This window comes from Gymnoscopelus microlampas (assembly GCF_963454915.1).
Source record: "Gymnoscopelus microlampas genome assembly, chromosome: 2".
NCBI classification, from domain to species: domain Eukaryota; kingdom Metazoa; phylum Chordata; class Actinopteri; order Myctophiformes; family Myctophidae; genus Gymnoscopelus; species Gymnoscopelus microlampas.
Genome location: NC_139939.1, coordinates 35789706 through 35796782, shown reverse-complemented (window position 1 = coordinate 35796782; position 7077 = coordinate 35789706).

The following is a 7077-nucleotide window of genomic DNA, read 5'->3' as shown; positions in this document are numbered from 1 at the left end:
GAGAGAAGGAAGTGGAAATGGAGAGAAGGAAAGAGGAGAGATTAAATTAGATAGGGGAGAGGGGGGGGCAGTTTCCCTTGTAGTCACCTATTGTCAATCAATTCATTTATCCTCTTGGAAAAGTTCCCTTCTAATCTCCCCCTCAAAACCTCTGGACTGCACCGGGGGGCATCGGCACATTCCCGTAAGTGGGACATTGTCTGTCTGCTCTGATCCACAGCTGCACATGTCTTCTGTTGTGTAGTTCCAGACTTTCATCGGTGCTTTGCACCTCCCCTGTTCCACACGCAGTCTATTTAGTGACTTCCAGGTTGTCCAGCCAAGGTCGTAGCCACTAGCGAGGCTTTCCGTTGGTGTGATTCCTCTGTCCAGCCATTCAAGAGCTTGTGTGTCATTTCTTTGCCATTCATCTACCCAGATGTTGGTCCTTGCTACTTGTTTGGTTGTACTACATGGCCATGCAAGGGGTGTCTGATGTCTGTCTCCTGTGTTCTCCGTTCATCTTGAGCGATACCTAGTCGTCTGATGTGCGGGGGAGAGATGCCGGCTAGCACATAGAGGCACGGGACAGGTATTGTCTTGACACATCCCATGATGATGAGGCAGGTGTCATTTAAGGCTGTGTCGACCAGTTTGGTATGACGTGATCAGCTCCAGCTTGAGCAGGCATACTCTGCTGTAGAGAAGCACGAGGGCCATGGCAGTTGCACGGATTGTTGGTGGATCTGCACCCCACTTGGAGTTCACTAGTTTTCGCAGGATGTTATTGCGGGTGTTGACCTTGGCTTTGGTGTTCTCCAGGTGTTTCTTGAAAGAGAGTGTCCTATCCAGTGTAACACTAAGATACATGGGATGTGTATGGTTGGACAGTCTGTGGCCATCCCAAGTGACGCTCAGTTCTTTTTTCGCATCTCGGTTCCTCAGGTGGAAGCTGCATAGTTGGGTTTTTGATGGGTTGGGTTTCAGGTGGTTATTATTGTAGTAGGTTGACATTTCTTGGAGGGCTTTCAAGGACAGGCTCAATCTTCTGGAAGTCTACTTGTTGGGTGGTGATGCAGAGGTCACCTTCGTAGATTCATTACAGTGATTTATTGCGATACGATGCAATGTGATGTGATGTAATGTGCGATGGGATGCATTGCGAGAGTGCAGACTAGCCAACATCAACTCGGGACTCCTGACTCGCTGCCCTCCACACCCTCCTGTCTAGCAGCAGGGTCTTGAGCTCTGCAGTATTGTTAGCTCCACTGTGTCTACGTAGGTGGTGCACCTTTTTCCCTTCCTAGCTGTACCTTGGGTTGGCTCGCACAGTGACAGTTTGCTTGCCACCAGTTCCGGATGCCTGACACAGTGTCCAGCCAGCCTCATCCTTCTCTCCTTAGCCTGACCGTGTCTGTGACCCGTCACTGTTAACATACAAAAACTAAGTGACATTTTAAATAATCCTACCATTCCCCAAATTCCCCTCCGCCCACTTAAAGCTGACTTTATACCAAAGTTTTAAGTTAATGGTTTGTACATAACATGTTTTGGAATCCAGCTAAATAAGTCAAGAACTTATTTTCCAATTACCAGAGGGAGAAGTGTAATGCACAGCAGCAGAGAACATTGTAGCAAACATCACTGTCTAGCTGTCTGTCTTCATGACACACTCCATACTGTATGACAAACCCAAATAGGTCAATGTGCTTTGTGCCCCAGGGTGAGTATTGTCACCGTTCTTCTGTCCCATCTGACCACTGTGGCTGGCGGTCATCATCTGTGACTGTCAGCCTGAAAGAGACAGAGAGAAACAGAGAAGGACAGGGACAGAGTCATGGTTATATAGGCCATTATGTTTGTGTCTAACTGAATGCCAGGCCACTCATGGCTGTCCGTCTAACAAATGCCCTAGGGAGATGTATTGACAAGGGAAGAGAGGTTTGTTGTTGTTGTTGTTAGTAGTATCACTGTATTTTATACTCATCAGGTACAGTATAATAATAAACCATATGATATAATACATTAGCGAGTAATTTTCTTTTTCTCTCTCCCCACTCTTCTTTCTACGGAATTTAACGTTGCGATGGGAGTGTTGTACAAGAACGAATTTCACCCACTTTTTTACCTTGTAAACCTGTGATGTGACAATAAACCTGATTCTGATTCTGATTCTGAGTACCTACAACAAGTCCTAAAATATTTCTGCTTAATATTTAAACAAACAAGATACTTTCTTCTGTAGGCTATTTAAATCGTTACACATAATTGTACATATTACAACGTACGCATTCAAGAAGATCCAAATAGCCTTGACTTCTGCCTCCTGTATCAGATCCGCTCTCAATACAACTTTCCTTCACTAGCCACTCTAACGTGACCCTGATTTATACATTCTACTAAAAATACCTCATTCTACCGCTCCTCTTTACTCTTGTCTCTATTCTGGTTCTAGTCCTTCACCTTTAGAAAGCAGGAATATTGTCTGGACAGTACACTGCAACACTGACCCTTCTACTTCAATACTTATGTTAAATCTGTGTTGGTAAACAAGGAACTACAGGGTATTTCTCTGCTTCAACTTAATAAGTTACTCTGAATAAGACAACCAGCCATGATGCCTTAAACGGCAAAGAAGAACTGTCTGTAAATATATTAAATGTTGCTCTGCCAAACATTTTTCTCTCATCATTTAGTTGCATATTCATTCAATTTATTCCCAGTTCCGTTTGTGTCATTAACTTTTTCCATCTTGTGTCAGACATCAGTTGGGAGGCAGACACAGGATCTGCAGTAACATAAATGAATGGGGTTATTGTCTTGAACACAGCAGCCTCTTTATTGTCAACAGTAGCCAGGACTTCAAGATTTGGGGTTCATGGGGGACACTGCAGTAGTTTATACTGACAATGTCAGTAACACCTGTGATTGTGAGTTCCATTTCAGAGACAAATTAAATTAGACAAGAGCGTTGTCAAATTTCACTTGTTTATTAGATGAAGTGTCTCGTGTCATATTTTTAGTTTAATTGATTTTTTGTTGAAACACATTTTCCTCTTCAGATGTCAGTTGATAGCAAAGTCAGAAACAAACTGCAGTTCTTAATATGTTTTGATATGCTTATTTGTATATCCTAGCATGTCCTTCTCATTGAGCCGTGTGTAAATCACAGATGTTATAATTTAATAGTCTTGTGTGAAACTCCAATGATAGAGATCAGACAGAGAGATGACTGTGCTGTCTGTGCCTGACTGGCCACCAGTCTGTCTCTCCCTCGCTCGCTCGCTCGCTCGCTCGCACGCACGCGCGCACGCACGCGCGCACGCACGCACGCACAAACACACACACACACACACACACACACACACACACACACACGCACACATTAATCTCGCTGTACTCTTTGACAGTGTCACTTCGTTCAATTGAATTCAATACAATGGGTGCTTATCTGTCTGGACATGGAAATTCCACACATTGCCAAAGCATAAGGTTATAATATGAGTTGCATCACAAGAGAATATGGTCATTACATCAATCAGAGTACAACAACATGGTGTTTTCATTCAATAATATTGCTCAACATTGCTCAGTCTTGCACTTAATTACCGGATGGCAATAATTGACTGATTCCACAGCTGCACAGTAACATCCTCAGTGTTATTTTAACTCTGAGAGTTGAATTTGACCCAAATAGGTCAACCCCCCCTCCCTCTTTCTCTCTCTCTCCCTCTCTCTCTCTCTGTGTGTCCTTCTTGTTCTCTCGCTCTCGTTCTGGTTCTCTTCCTGTGCGCCTTCTACCTCTTGTGCACCCACCGCCCACACCAACCCCCACCACAGGAAATGGTTCTATTGTCCTAGGGACAGGAAGTGGTCTTGTCTTGTCCAGAGCAAACCAGTCCACTGGCTGGATGGAGACTGGAGTAAATAATTAATGGTTTCTACCAGATGGAAGGCACACAGAATATGCAGACAGACACACACTGTAAGAGAGAGACTGTCCGCTGTGGAATGTCCCTGAACAATTAACAGTAGCTTTGTCAAAGAACAGTGGGAGTAGAACAACAGAGAACAATCATGTCAAAGGTTATCTGTCACTTTCACCAAAAGTGTTGTACATACAGAAGTGGAAGATTTATCGTTGCTTCGCATTCATGGGTGTGCTATATGAATTCTAAACCCCAATCACATTTACAAGGTACAGCAACTAGTCCTCACAAAACTGTCCCTGCCTGATTTTTACTTCTTCATACGACAGTGTCACTCACTGAAAATATATATTTAAACTAAAGACAATAAAACAATAGAATAACAAAAAAACACAATGCATCATACTGTTGATTAATTTTACTTTTGCGAAGTGACACTGTATAGCATGAATTAAGCTTCAGTCCACACAGACCTCACATTATCCAAACTCTTACTGCTCAAAGTTTTCCACAGGATCATACTGGAAAGGATGAAGGACATCCTCAGCTCCGAGATCAGCTGGCTGGCTTCCCCAAGGACTTATCTTGAATAGATCAGTTTGCATGCTGTGCATCATCCTGGAGTAGAGTGGAATTCACCACTATACATCAATTTCATTGACTACAAGAAGCCTTTTGACAGTGTAGACAGAGAGACCCCATGGAAGTTGCTCAGACACTACTGAGTGCCGGAGAAGTACACCAACATTATCAAAAACACCCATGAGGGGATGACCTGCAGGGTGAACCATGACAGCCGACTCATTGAACTGATTGAAGCCTTCTGCGTACGAACAGGAATGAGGCAGTGATGCTTGCTGTCAGCATTTTTGTTCCTGCTGGCAATGGATTGAGTCATGAAGCAATCTACAGTAGAGAAAGAATGGCATACAGTGGATGATGTGGACACAGCGTGATGACGTCTCCGACTGCAGATTACCTGGCCCTTCTCTTCCATCCATACCCAGCAGCAGATGCAACATCATCTGCATCATGCATCTGCTGTATAGGTAATTACACATCAGAGCAAACAAAAATGACAAGGAGAGTTCTCCAAGGCTCTTTTCTGGGTCCTCTTCTTCTTCAAAATATATTACTATAATGACACACACATTTGCATAACCACTAGGGTACTATGGTCCAATACAAAAACTGGGTAAATGTATTGAACAAATCAACGATTGGATGTGCAACCATTTTCTTCAATCAAACAAAGACAAAATGGAATTGTTTTTGGAGCCAAGGAAGAATAATTAAAAGTCAGTGCTCAGCTTCAGTTGGTAATGTTAAAAACCACAACCCAAGCCAGACATCTTATGTAAGTCATGGACTCAGACCGGAATTTAAATTATGTTTCTAAGAATATCAAGGAGTTATGTCTCAGCAGGATTTGGTATACTGTAACTTGTCCTCATCTTCAGTAGACTTGACTACTGTAATGCTGTCTTCACTGGTCTCCCTGAACAATCCACACCATGAACCATGCAGACTTCTCAGGTCTGCTGGGACAGGTCTGCTCTATGAACCCAGAGTCAGAACTAAATGTGGAGGAGCATCATTCAGTTTTTATGCACCACATTATCTGGAACAATATCCAGGTCTGCTACAATTCTCAGTTCTTTTAAATCAAAGCTGAAGATCTTTCTGTTTGCGGTGCCTTTAACTGAGGTGCAAAAATAAAGAATTCTTCTGCACAGTAATTTGAGTTTTTTCAGTTTTATTTGTACTTCTTATTTTTAATTGTCTTAACGTTTATTTGTATAATGTTGTTCTTATTCCTCTATGTCTTAATGTTTTAATGCTTGATTTATTTATATAAAGCACTTTAAACTGCTTTGTTGTTGAAATGTGCTATATGCCTACAAATAAACTTGATAAAACTGATACCTGGTTTGAGAGCTGGGGAGAACTTCTGGGAACTCATTAATAGCCTACCTGGTAAACATAAAACATCAAACTCGCTGCAGTCACACAATTACATCACAATTACAGTTTACAGTGTTACTGTTATTGTTTGTGCAGTGAGTGTACAGACGCATTGACAACAACATTTAACCTGAGAGTTATTGATGTTTTGCTTGTAGTCATATTACACCATCTGGAGGAGAAATAGGACACTGTGTATTATGCTGTTCTTGAAAAAGTGTTTCATTGACTGTAGGATATGAAATACATGTTACTTGAATGATATGACTGATTTGAGTGATATGAATGTATGAATCAATTAATAGCAGATACAATTAGACATCCATCCCATGATGCATGAGCAATGAACATGCGTGCTTGTGTGTTGCTATTGTCTGCCGCTAGAGGGAGACAGAGACTAAAGAGAACCAGTTGGCGTTCAGTATTTGCATGGGTATGCATGTGGGTGTGCGTGCACGTGTGCGTGCCTGCTTGTGTGCCGCCGAACGGGCATCACCCTAGTACCCTTAAATTCCACTCTAAAATCAGGGACTCAGCCTGAGTTTAGTATTTACACCTGAACTGATTGTGCTCATTCACATGTAGTGCCTCAACAAAAATGTGTGGACGCACTACATGTGAATGAGCACAATCAGTTGAGCAAGGGTTCCAGGGGCAGACAAACAACTCTAATGTGGAAAAAAAAAGAATAAAGAGTAGGAGAGAACTCTGTCTAAAACTAGAAAAAACATAGAAGCATAATTCAAAAGGTTGGCAACCAGGGTGGCAAGAGCTTCCGTAGCATTGAAGACATTTTTGTTGAGTGTACAACATTACAACCATTAAGTTGCGAACTGGAGCTTTAACTGTAAATCAGAATTCCAAAACAAAATAGGACAGTGATTCTCAACCTGTTGGCATGGGCCCACTAGTGGGCAATGAGGATATTGTAAGTGGGCCCCCCGAGATAATTGGCAAGAAACGAAGAGTAAGTATAGCCTTCTATGTTAGTTCCATTGATCCAAGCCGGAACAATATCGATTGATTGATCATTAAAATAAACATGCTCTGACAATGTACGCGGTCCACCCATCTGACCACTTAAAGGAGTAGTCCATCCTAAAAATGACTTATTTTCTATCAATTACACACCCCATGAAGCATTGAATTCATGGAGATGTTTTTGTTTTTGTTGCATTCCTCAAGTCAATAATTTGATGACTGG